This window comes from Asparagus officinalis, chromosome 8 (genome assembly GCF_001876935.1).
Source record: "Asparagus officinalis chromosome 8, Aspof.V1, whole genome shotgun sequence".
NCBI lineage: Eukaryota > Viridiplantae > Streptophyta > Magnoliopsida > Asparagales > Asparagaceae > Asparagus > Asparagus officinalis.
In genome coordinates this window covers 106,921,085-106,933,959 of record NC_033801.1, presented here as the reverse complement: position 1 = coordinate 106,933,959, position 12,875 = coordinate 106,921,085, and positions in this window count along the sequence as shown.

Here is a 12,875-nt window from a genome sequence, read left to right as displayed (position 1 = left end):
TCAAAATACAAAGACTTGGTCATTGATAATAATCTCATAGTTTTTAAAATAATGAAGTTCGTTGAATCCCACGACAGAATTATGGAGTTCGTCATGACGACTTTAAAAATTTCTAAGTGTTGAGACTCGTTAAGAAAAGTTTTATGCATTGCGAGACTAATGAACTTTATTAAAGAAGAACCAAAAATGCACAAAGGAGAAAGTTGACTGATAAAAGCACAATTGTAATGATAAAATATCATTACAAATGTTCAATAGTTTGGTGAATTTCCTCAGCAAGTTGGCCTATGGATTCTTGGTGTGCCATTTCAACCTCAGCCATAGCTTGCTTACGCAGATCATCATTAGAAGACACCTTCACGTTTCTTACGGCATTGCTTAGTCTCTCTAAATCATCAGATTTAACCTGAAGCAGTGTTTAATGTTTTGCCCGCTGAGCTGCCAAGGTTTTTCGCATTTCTGTTGCGCTCTTTAATTCATTCTCCGCTTCTGCCAGCTTAGCTTGGATGTCAGCAAGCGTGGCTCTATAAGATTTGACTAAGCATTGATGGTTGCGTTCAGCATCAGCGACCCTTTTGTTCTCGATGGACAATTTTTCACTGACCTCCCTGAGCTCTCTAACCTTCCATCTCTTCTCAAGCACTTAACGTTCGAGCTCAAACAAAGAATCATCACTTTGCCTTAAGAGCTGCATGGCATGTTCTTTAGCTATAGGGAGGAGGGACTGATTGCAATGGTCTTGCCACTTTTTGAAAAGGCTTTCAACCTTTACAAAATGCATCTAATAAGGCAGTGTGGCTATATCGATATTCAAGTTCTGCATCACATGCAAAAGAGGTTCTAGCACCGTCTTAATCCCAGAAAAATCCCCACCATGATCCAATACCTGAGTAGGGGATTCCCTTAGAATACTAGGGAAATTATTCCAGACCATCGACACCCCAAATTCTTTTGACAAGTCGAAAGAAGAAAATGGTGTAGCATGGAAAGACACCGCTTTTGACTGGCCAACAGATGTAGTCGTTATTCCTGATGAAGTGAACACAATGGTTGTCGTAATGGTTGTAGGAGTAGTGACAACGGTTGCAGGAGTGGCAACAATAGTGGTAGGAATAGAAGCAAACATGGTGCATGTTGGAGTGGGAATTTTTATTGAGGTGATAGAGCTGTCGGGCACAACACTCGTAATCATTCCAGCCTCAGCTCCAGAAGTTACAACCAAAGCAACTTCGGTTTCAATAGTTGTCTTAAGAGTAACAGTTGTATCCGCAACTGCTCCAGTCTTAATGGTTGTACTCGGAGCGATCTCAGGTTCGGTCAAAATAACAAGGGTAACGGGAGCATCCTCTATAGTTACACTGGGTTCAGAGTGCGATCTTACATGGAGTCGAGAGAGTGGAACGTCATCCTCAGAATCTGGCTCTATATCAGCCCCAATTGGTTAACGGGAGGAGAGATCACTACTGTAACTTCTTACCTTGGCCTCTTCACAACACGTTTAACTCTTCGCACAAGTCCTGGCCCCTTAGACTTCTCCCCCACTGGCCTTGAAGCTTCAGCTCCTTCAACTCATTCTGTAGAAGGAATGTCAGAGGTTAAACATCAGCAAAGTGACAATTTAAAGCTTACGATAAGCTAAGACTTGCATACCGATAGGTCCCATGGTGGGATTGGGTTCCCCAAATGCAGCTTAAGTGGATTGTTGAGGGAAGAGTCTGCCCTTAGTAGCCTCATGCTGAAAATGCTCAAATGGTTCATCAGCACGAGCGAGATCCCTAAATTTGCCAAAAGCAGCTTCGGCTCCAAGAGCCTCATCCTCCCCAACAATGGCGGGTATATTGCTCCCGTATTTATCAATGCGCGGAGATCCTGGAAGTGTGCTCTCATCAAGAGCTGCATACACCTCTTCTTGAGTCTCATGAGGACTAGAAGGTCAGGATTCTTCCGCACCGACATTTTCTTTGGCATATAAGAATTCTTTTAAGTCCCGGTATATGACTCCTATTAGAAGTGCTCCCGGATCTATAGCGACGTCGAATGAAGCGTAATCCTGATGACTTGATGTTGAAGTTTAGGATCACTACATTCGCTATGAAATGCCATTTGCAATAAGCGAGTGTCACCAGGGGCTGCGAATTTTGTTGTGGGAGTGAGAAGCGAGCACTGGTACTACCAGTGACGGTCCAATACTAAGCCCTTACTCTGATAACTAGACTATAACCCTCAAATTGTAATTGGGTGTTGGGGTTACCAATGTACAAATGGTCATAACTGAATTGGCGGGCAAAGCGGCAAGGCAGATATGATTCTATTACACATACGGGGCCAAAGCGGTAAATGAGATACACAGGACGAATGTTCAGGAGCCATGTGAAGCAACCAATTGATAGGGCAGTGTAGCCCTGACTATTGGATTTGTCTACTACATCTTGGCCATAGCTGGTCTTGGGAAAATGAGGAAAACACCGGTTGAACTCGAAATTCTTATGATCCCGGAGAGTACATCTTACCAATGCTATATAATGCTTACTCTAATCTAAGTTTTCCAACCTCTGGATGAAAGGAGTAGTTTGTTCCTCTACGCGAACGGAGGGCGAGCCCATAAGTGTGGGATAGTGCATGACGAACCACGCCATGAGATAGGCGTAGGGAAATTCTACCTTGAGGTTTATAGCAATATGAGAAAAAGCATAACATAAACGTCATAATACCAAATGGACATGGGCGAGCATAGTGGGTAGAAGAGCATATTAACGGTCGTGTGCTAAACAAACGGCTGGAAATACTACCTCTACTGGCAATGCATCAAAACTGCTGAAAGGAATAACAATATGGTTGAGCCATAACATGAGATATCTTACCAGTAAAGCCTTGGAAGAAATCGGCTCCCCATATTAGAAAAAGTAACTATCAAATGTCGTGCCTGTAGGGTAGCCTTACTCATCTGAAGATGTCACATAAGATAGGGGTAGATTGGCGAGTATACGTTGAGATAGTTCGCCCGCCTCACAAGTACCCAGTGGTACTATGGGATCCTTCTTATGATTCAAATTCTGAAAAAGGTAATGCGTCCAGATGTTGTGGCTGAGGAGCTTTTCACCTTTCTTATCAGCCCGTCCCTCTACATTCAGACAAATGTAGTAGTGACACATTACCTCCCAATAAGTTTCAACAACTTGAGGGTGTTCCTTCTCTAAATTGGTTAGCTCCTTATATCCCGGGACATATTTCTCATAAGGGTATCTTCTGTATGGTAACCCGGAGACTTCAGCCTCTCATGGAGAGGAATCCCAAATTCACCATTTGGAGTGAAGAAGGTACGAGTGTCGAGATTATATAACTCCAGCACATCGAAGAATTGGTGAGAGTTAGTTCTTAAACCAAGTTGTGCCGCCCTATTAGGTGCATAAAGCCCAAATCTCTGCAGGTCCTCTTCATTCTCCTGTAAGATGTATTCGGTGACATGATGCCACCGTTGGGTAGGACTCCAACAAGACCAACTAGGAGTCCTAAAGTCCTTAGTCGGGAATTGACCCTTTAAGTTGAAGAATGCACAGCCAAAGGTGTTAGCTTTCTCGGCTATTTTGCCGACAGGAAATTCTCTCTGAAATAGTCCCGGGTATAGTCCGGTTATGTAGCGACTGCTATTGTCTATCTTGGCACCACTTCTAGAGAAATGGCCGCATATCACCCCATCTTGTGTTGATGTTAAGTCACAGTCCATCTTCCTTGGAGCAGAAACAATCTTTAGGGCGGTGAGAGAACAATCGTGTTCCATCGGGGACAAGAACATATTGTGCCTGTTAACAATCCTAAACAATCGATAGGTACCCAATTCTAATAAGACTAGATCCTCTCAAGAGTCTCCAAACAGGAAAATAGACTTCACGATGCGGTCACGGTTGATTGATTCTAAGGGAGGGTCAGTGATCAAACGCCTAAAAGTGGAGATTGAAGGCTCAGAAAGAAGCTTAAGTTCTTCTTGTTCTCGATCCTTGAACATAGGGATGTCCTCAAGAGAGGAATAGTGGAAATCATATTCCATCGCTTGGGTACCATCTTCTCCAAAAGCACCATGTTGGGGGAATTAGAACAGATGGATGCACAACTACACAAAGGGAAAACAAAGTTAGCTCAAAGAATGAGTCACTATCCAATGACACGAAGGTCACTCCAACAACGAACTTCGTTAAATAGACGAACCTCATCCAACAACGAAACTTCGTTAAATAAATGAACCTCGTCTAACAACAAACTTCGTTAAATAGATGAACCTCGTCCAATAATGAACTTTTTTAATAGACGAACCTCGTCTAATAACAAACCTCGTTAAATAGACGAACCTCGAACTTTGTTAATAGATGAACTCTGTCTAACAACGAACCTCGAGCCTTGTTAATTGAACTAACTTTGTATGTTGGATGAACCTTGTCAATGAAGACAAAGTTTGTCAATTTAACGAACGTCGTTAGTGAAGATGAAGTTTGTTAGTCAAGCGAAAACTCATTCGACAGACATTAAGGATGAACCTCGTCAGAATAGCTAACAACAGTTGGACATATGAAGTTTAATAGGCAGACGAACTTCGACAAATCAAAAGACGTCATCTTTCAAATGGATTTTGTCTCAAAAGAGAGAAACTATTCATATCCCTCAAGAAACCCAAGTCTGAAGTAGACATGGTTCATCTGTGTTGAAGCACAGATCTTGCGTTCCGATCTTTTACCTGAGAAATCAGACGAAGCCGCGGGATCATCTGAAGGACCGGCCATCTTCTTACCCTTGCCTTTGTTTACGGCGGTTTTAGGAGCCATTGGTCTCGGATTAGAAGTTCTCCAAGAAGAAAAGTTTAGAATTTGGGAGATGAAGGGTTTTGATAACTCAAGCGATCAAAAGAAGGAAAGACTCTTCATATGATGACGCCATATATATAGAGGTGGGAGATATCAAGTCAAGGGTCGAGATCTTCAATTGAGATAGTTGGATGAATCTCTTTCCCAACGAGATCTGCTGGCGAGACCTATAGTGGAGATCTTAAGGCACCAACTGGCAGCCACCTATCAGGTCTGGAAAAGGTGTGTAACAGTTACTGTTGATAAGACTAAAATGTGTCATACAGGGGTGAGTCTGACAATACTCACATGGAAAGATGAAGGTCAGCCAATTGCCGAACTTCGTAGTGAAGCTTACAGAAGCATTGAATTGCGAACAATGAGGCCAAGTTCATCTTAATAGGATCCAAAGTGTTTTAGACTCCGTACAACCCAATTCAAGTCTGAAAACTTTGAAGGGGGTTTTGTAGGCATTTAAAAATGCCGAACTTTAAGATATGACGAAGGTCGTCCTAAGGACGAACCTCATCTTGGTCAAAGATGAGACTCATCACCCAGTGAAGAGCTATATTAGAAATGAGGCTCACCATGCAGTGAGGCTTGGTGAACTCATCATTAGAAATGAGGTTCGAAGCTCGTCGTTGGATACGATGTTCGAAGCTCGTCGTTGGATACGATGTTCGAAGCTCGTCGTTGGATAAGAGGTTCGAAGCTCACCAGTAGAAATGATGTTCGAAGCTAGTCATTGGATACGAGGCTCAAAGCTCATCATTAGACTTAAAGCTTGCCAGTGAAGACGAGGCTCGTAAAAAGGAAATTCACAAGACATGCTACGTAGTTGGGCTCAACTATCAAAGACGAAGTTTATTAGTGAATATGAAGCTCGTTAGACAACGTCAATGAAGACGGAGTTCGCTGTACTACAAAGTTGGCCTTAGAAGACAAATTTCACTGCATATTGAGGCTCTTTCAATATGATGAACTTTGCTAAATAGCGAGGCTCGTCGTCCGTAGAAAACCCAGCTCTAACAGTTTGAAGACTTAGTCAGCAATGTGTGCTAGGCTTCAGTAGCACGTTTCGGCTCATTAACCAATATGGGCTAAATTGAAGGAGGCAGTTGCGCCCTCTACCCACAATTTTAGCACGTTAGTTACGTGCAGAAACCTTATAAATAGCCATAAGTAGCTATGCAGAAGGGACTTTTTTGGGGAAGACTTCTGGAAGAGTTTTGGCAATCGCATGAAGAAAGATTATCGTCTGTATTCTCATGATCTAAGCCAACATCAGAAGCTTTTGTGATCTTGTTTCTATCGTCAATGGGAAGCAAACTCGACTCAAGCATCGAGTGAGGCATCCTTTGGCCACCAAGAACCCACTTTTAAACAAAAGAGAAGTCAAATTAATCTTCTCTTTCTCTGTAATCGATAGAGTGAGTGATTGTAAGGGATTCATACCAAGTGATCAAATCTATTTCTTAAAATAAGAAATCAATCAAACTTTAATTTTTTGACCCTACACCGACTACTAAATAGAAGGAAGCTGAGACAAAACAAAAGGAACCCCAGTATTGTTCGCGGTGAAAATTGCCTTCATTGAATTCATTGTTATCTCAAGTAATTGCTTTTTGAGTTACAAAGATCCGGTCTTTTTATAAGATCCGGTTACAATGAAAATCAAAGAAAATAAAAAAAGATTACAACTTTCTCCTTGCTTGTCGAACAAATCGCGAGCTCCTGTTTTGCGGTCGCTCGCTTTGTGGGTTCTTCACCTACGCCGGGGTTTATCCGTGGACCACCGCGTGATCTAGATCCGGTCGGATCTACACAGTACGACGGGTATTATTTTGCCAAGGAAATAATAGCCGTGGGTACTATTTCGCCAAGGAAATAGTAGCCTTTAGTTCTCGGGATCAAAGACCAAGCTTTGATCCAGAGTACGCTTGCGTAGATCTGAGATCCGGTCCTCTCGAACTCTTGCCTTATTTGGCGTTGACGATCGCCGAGTACCAGATCTGGATGAACAAGTCCTCGAAGTCCCAAAGCTTGGATCTTTTTTAGATCTGAGTCTTCAATCCAGCAGGGCTTCGCCTCCAAAAGTTCCAACCTCTGAAAAATGAACCAAGGGGGCCTATTTATAGGCTCTCTGAACTGTGCTCGCGCACAGAACTGGGCCGGCCACCTATAGGTGGCCGGCTCTGGGCCGAGCCACCTATAGGTGGCTCGACCTTGGCCGAGCCCCCCTTAAGCGTGGTTTTCCGTTTTTGGTTCAGTCCGTGATCCGGTTCTGTGGTTTGATTTATCCGGACTTGAATCGTTGACCTGATTTGGCAGTAAATCCGATTCCTGATTTGGCAGTAAATCCACTTCTGAGTTCGAGTCCGAAACTGATCTTGATTCGACTGTGATTCGTCCGAGTCCGCCCTTGGATGGATGACTCGTTGACTCTTCAACCCATTAGCTTGATTCCGCACGCGAGTGGATCTATTCCGTTGTTTGCGTGCGATCCGTTAACCTCGTCACCTCGTTGGTTCTTCGGTTTGTGCTGAGCTGTGCTAAGGGATCTATAAGCAATTTTATACGCCTACAGATACCCCCTCCAAAGTATTTCAGCCTCGTTCTTTTATAGAAGAGTCTGGAATACATTGGATATGATTGTCCCAACCTTCAATCGGTGTAACGGGACCTTGGAATGGCTTCCGTTCTCAATTACTTCAATCCTCCAGGCTATTCGGTGCTTTGTCGAATGTCTGTAAGGGTTCCGGTGCTGCATTTATTGCGTCGATTCTTGATTTTATGATCTTTAGCTCATGTTTGTTGGTTCAACATAGAACTGACTCTCGAATGTTAACGTTGAGTTTTTATTTGCGACGCGTTGTCCGGCGTAGTGTTGTTGAGTTATCCTTAAAAATATTTAGAAAAATATTCTCTAGGAACTTCTCAACCAAAAATAGGGAATAGTTTATACTCACATACCTTATTGGAGTATTAAGAAGCAGTTTATACTCGTATACTTTTCGGAGTATTAAGAAGCAGTTTATACTCATATACTTTTTGGAGTATTGATTCTTTCATTGCAACGCATTGATAGCCGTTGACCTAGGGTTACGCGTTGACCGGCATTGACCCTAGGGTTTCGAACGTCGTACGTTGACTTTTTTATCGCAACGCGTTGACTGGCGTTGACCTAGGGTTACGCGTTGACCGGCGTTGACCCTAGGGTTTTGAATGTCGTTTTTTGATCGCAACGCGTTGACTGGCGTTGGCCTAGGGGTACGCGTTGTCCGGCGTTAACCCTAGGGTTTCGAACGTCGTAGGATGCTCAAGTCACGAGATCAACTAATGAAGCTTTGGCAAACCCTCAGCCATCAATGGGTTTGATAAGCCTTTACCGACTACCGTTTGAATCGGGCTAGCATGCGGATTGTTTAAGTCCGTTCTGCATGTGACGTTAAGCTAAAAGAGTTAACCCTTTTAGTGCTACGATATTGAATATGTAGACTTCATCTTTCTCCTGTGAAAAGACTAAACAGCAACGTGTATGAGACGTTGACTTTAGGATTTTTTACCGACTACCGTTTGAGTCGGGCTTACATGCGGATTGTTTTGATCCGTTCCGCATGTGACGTTGTGCTAAAGGAATGAACTCCCTTAGACTTTATGCTATGATGTTGAATACATAGGCTTTACCATTTGTTACGGGAATAGGCTACCCGGCGACGCGTGTTAGGCGTTGACTTTAGGATTTTTGGCTAACCCCCAGCCTTCAACGGATTTGATTAGCCTTTACCGACTACCGTTTGAGTCGGGCTAGCATTCAGATTGTCTAAATCCGTTCCGCATGTGACGTTGTGCTAACGGAATGAACTCTCTTAGACTCTTTGCTACGACTTTGAATACGTAGACTTCGCCATTGTTACGGGAATAGGCTACCCGGCAACGTGTATTAGACGCTGACTTATCCTTACTTAGGTTTCAGGATAAGATACCCCAGAATCGAACTCTGGTGTTTTCTGCGGAGAAAGACTAAACCGGCGGCGCGTGTTAGGCGTCGGTATATCCTTTCTTAGGATTCAGGATAAAATTCCTCATGCGTGTAAGGCATGGATTTTGGTGTTATTAATAACAACCTGCCACAATGTTGAATATGTGGGCGGGTGTTCTTTTTAACGGTTAAGAACTAACCAGCGGCGTGTGTTAGGCGCAGACTTATCCCTGCTTAGGTTTCAGGATAAAATACCCCAGAATCGAATTCTGGTGTCTTTTTCTACGGAGAAAGACTAAACCGGCAGTGCGTGTTAGGCGCAGACTTATCCCTGCTTAGGATTCGGGATAAACTTCCTATGATGAATCCTAAATTCTTAGAAAAGGGTTGGTGTGGGAAAGGAAGAATTTTATATTCTATTCCCCGAACAAGGAAGGAAGAATTTTATATTCTATTCCTTGATTCTGGAAAGGAGACTCGAGGTGGGATCTCCACCCCCAGAATCCGGAAAGGTGAAACTGAGAGTGGGATCTCCACTCCGAGAATCAAAAAGATTCGGATAACCCTAACTGTCGGAAGGTTTGATTACCGAACTAAAGATGAATTTCTCGTTTATCGAGAGTAAATCGTGGTTTTGGTCCTAACTGTAGGAAGGTTTGACCAAGCGAGAGTTTGAGGTGAATCCTAACTGTAGGAAGGTTTGATCGCTCGATTTGTGGACCCTCTCGTTCATTAGAGGAATCGAGAGGGGATTTTGGTTGTGGTCCTAACTGTAGGAAGGTTTGACCAAGCAAGAGTTTGAGGTGACCCTAACTATAGGAAGGTTTGATCACTTGATTTAAAGGTGGACCTCTCGTTCATTGGAGGAATCGAGAGGGGATTTCGGTTGTGGTCCTAACTGTAGGAAGGTTTGACCAAGTGGGAGGTTTAAAACGATCCTAACTGTAAGAAGGTTTGATCGCTCGATTTGTGTGCCTCTCGTTCATTGAAGGAATCGAGAGGGGATTTTGGTTGTGGTCCTAAGGTTTGACCAGGTAAACGGTGGGTTTAGTGCTTATCACTTTATTTGTAATGATCGGGTTATCCCTAAGAAAATTACATGTAACATTCTTTCAGGAACTTCCCGTTACATGAATTATCCACCCCCAGCTTTTCTTGCGAAACTGGGTTTATCATTGTATCGGTTGCATGATCGGCTTATCCTTAAGAATACCACGCATTGCACTCTCCAGGAACTTCCCGTGGAAGAAAGGAAATAGTTTAGACTCATATACCTATTGGAGTATCAGGGAGCAGTTTAACCTCTTATACCGGTCGGAGGATTGAGAAGCAGTTTATACTCATATACTCTTCGGAGTCTTAAGAAGCAATTTATACTCTTATACTTATCGGAGTGTCGAGAAGCAGTTTATACTCTTATACTTGTCGGAGTGGTGCCGTTCTCAACTGGCTTACCTTAGCGTTATGACGCCGGCTTCAACCAAGGTCTGAATGTTATTCTTGAGAGTAAAGCAATCCTTGGTGGGATGAAGGACCCTCCTGTGGTATGCACAGTACTTTGGATCCGTCGTGTTGTCAGCTTCCTCCTGATTTGTGACACCATTTTTCTGCTTCTCATCAAATAGTGTGCCAATTGAAATCTCGTTGTCGTCGTCGAAGAAGTTAGCGAGGAACTTAGTCTCCATGTTGTCCCAGCTGTTCACGCTTCCTGGCTTGAGGCGACGATACCAATCGAAGGCGGCTTCGTGAAGAGTGCCAACGAAGGACCGTACCATCAGAGGCTCATTACCAGAGATAACACCCAGGTGCGATTTGAAGTAAATCAAATGCTGAGTGGGTGAACCCTTTCCATCAAACGGCGTAAAGTTGATCAGATTGAACTTCGCCGGATAGGGGATTGATTCCCATTCTCTTGGGTAAGGACAAGGAATGCCCGTCTTCTTCATCTCTTGAGCGGAAATCAACGTATTGATTTTGCTCTCGAGATTTTTAATCTTCAAGTTTTCACCTGTGTTTTCGCTAGCATTCTCATTACCACCCCCTGCATTGACGGGAGGATTATTGGCATTGTGAGCTTCATCCGTATCCGTGTGATCCTCTTTCTGAACGACCTGATTACGGCGTCTTGGTTCACCTTGCTGGTTCGTCAGTGCCTGAATTTGTTGCTCATGCATTTCTCTCATACTATGCATGGCCATCTGCATTTTGAACCTGAAGCTCTCCTGTTGTTTTGCCATGGCTTCTTCGAGCATCTTGGCCACTTGTTCCGCGCTTATCATGAATGACTCGCGGGGTTGTCCTTCGCTGGACACTGTATTGTCCGATGCGACAGCAGAGCAGGAATCCGATTCTTCATCTTCTGACGGTAATCTTGTCCGAACCCTACCATAAGTTCCTCGTATGATGGCTCCGGACTGCAGACGGGTTACACACCGGGGTACTTCCGGAATTGACTCGGGATTCTCCTGTGTCGACGTCCCTTTGCTGGTCATATTCGTGGTGACCCTCGGAAATTCTCCTTCCTCGACTACCCTTCTTCTTTGTCGAAAACGCCTAGGCCTTTGTTTTGGCGTTTCGGTGCTGAGCCTTTCGAAGACCGAAACTCTTTCGGGGACTGTATTGGTGTAGTTGCACTCTGACAATACCGCCCGAATGAGCTTTGAACAAGGGCACTGAGTTTCTAGCCTTCGAGGACTTCTCTTTCTGGCTTTGCTCGTACCCTCAGCACGATAGTACAGCTCGTCCGTTTGAAAGTCGGAGCAACCTATCGTGTGTTGGCACGATTTCTCAGGTATAACGCAATCATCATCAGACGATAACGTTTCCTTCTGAGAGCGAATTACCTTCTTCGGACTTTCGAGAGTCACGCGCCTCGAAACGCTCCTGAACTTCAATACGCAGCGTAGTGCACTTAGTTGCCCTGATTTCCTCGTCATATTGAGGGTTGTGGCGACCCCCAGCGTGTTGAATCGTTCGGGGCTTCTTCATTGGGCCCAAACATTCCTGAATTGGAGCTTTGCTTCGCTCCTCGGGAAGTGGACCGAGGCGCTCCAAGACTGACTTCCTTTTCGGGGATGGTCCTACGGGATCTCCCGGAGCAGTTGTGGAACGAGGCGCTCCAAGACTGACTTCCTTTTCTGGGATGGTCCTGCGGGATCTCCCGGAGCAGTTGTGGAAATCATCGGTGGTCTGGATTGATTCGCCGGAGGTTGGACTTTCGGAGGCTGCAGTTGTTGCTCCTTAGTCTGAATCGCCGCTTCAGACTTCGGTTTCCAAACTTTGCGGGTTGATGGCGGTTTCTTGGCCACCTCTTTTTGCAACTTCCTACGGGCTTCTTCAGCTTGAGTCCGTGCCTGCGCTGATAGTGCGCGGCGCTTGCGAATGCGCTCCTCCAGCGTTGATCGGTTCTGTTTGACACGGACCCATTCCATTGTTGGCGGCTTGGAGGAACCACCATTCATTGATTGTTGAGGCTGCTTGCCTCTTTTGTTCTTCAGATCCACGTTGTAGCGGATCCCGTCAACTGACTCCATGGCCTTTGCGAATCGTTTCGCAAGGCGTTGACGTTGCCTTTGGCGGGCTCTCTTCGAGAGAGTCACCACGCCCTCTGCAGCAAAAGGGTTGGCCAGAGCAGATCTGCCCTGGTTGGGAATTGGAGGAATCTCACCCGATGCGACTTTGGCATCAAACGGGGCGAGATCTTCGTTGGTGACTTCGACTTCTTCATACCAACGAACCTTTCTCCTGGAGGAGAACTTGGACTTCTTGGACTTGCGGGGGGAGGTTGATCCAGATGAGGACAAGTATTCCTCGAACTTAGTTTGGTCGAACTCGTACTCAACCTCCTCCACGACCGGAATTGAAATCCGCGGCTGCGACGCATCGATCTCGTCAGCGAGATCGTCGGCTCCCACTGGGGTCGCCAGATTGTTCGCGGTGAAAATCGTTGTTTTCTTCATCATTGATTCCATTGCAAATTCTTGTAATAGTTTATCGATTACAAAGATCCGGTCTTTTTTATAAGATCCGGTTACAATGAAAATCAAATAAAAGAAAAGAAA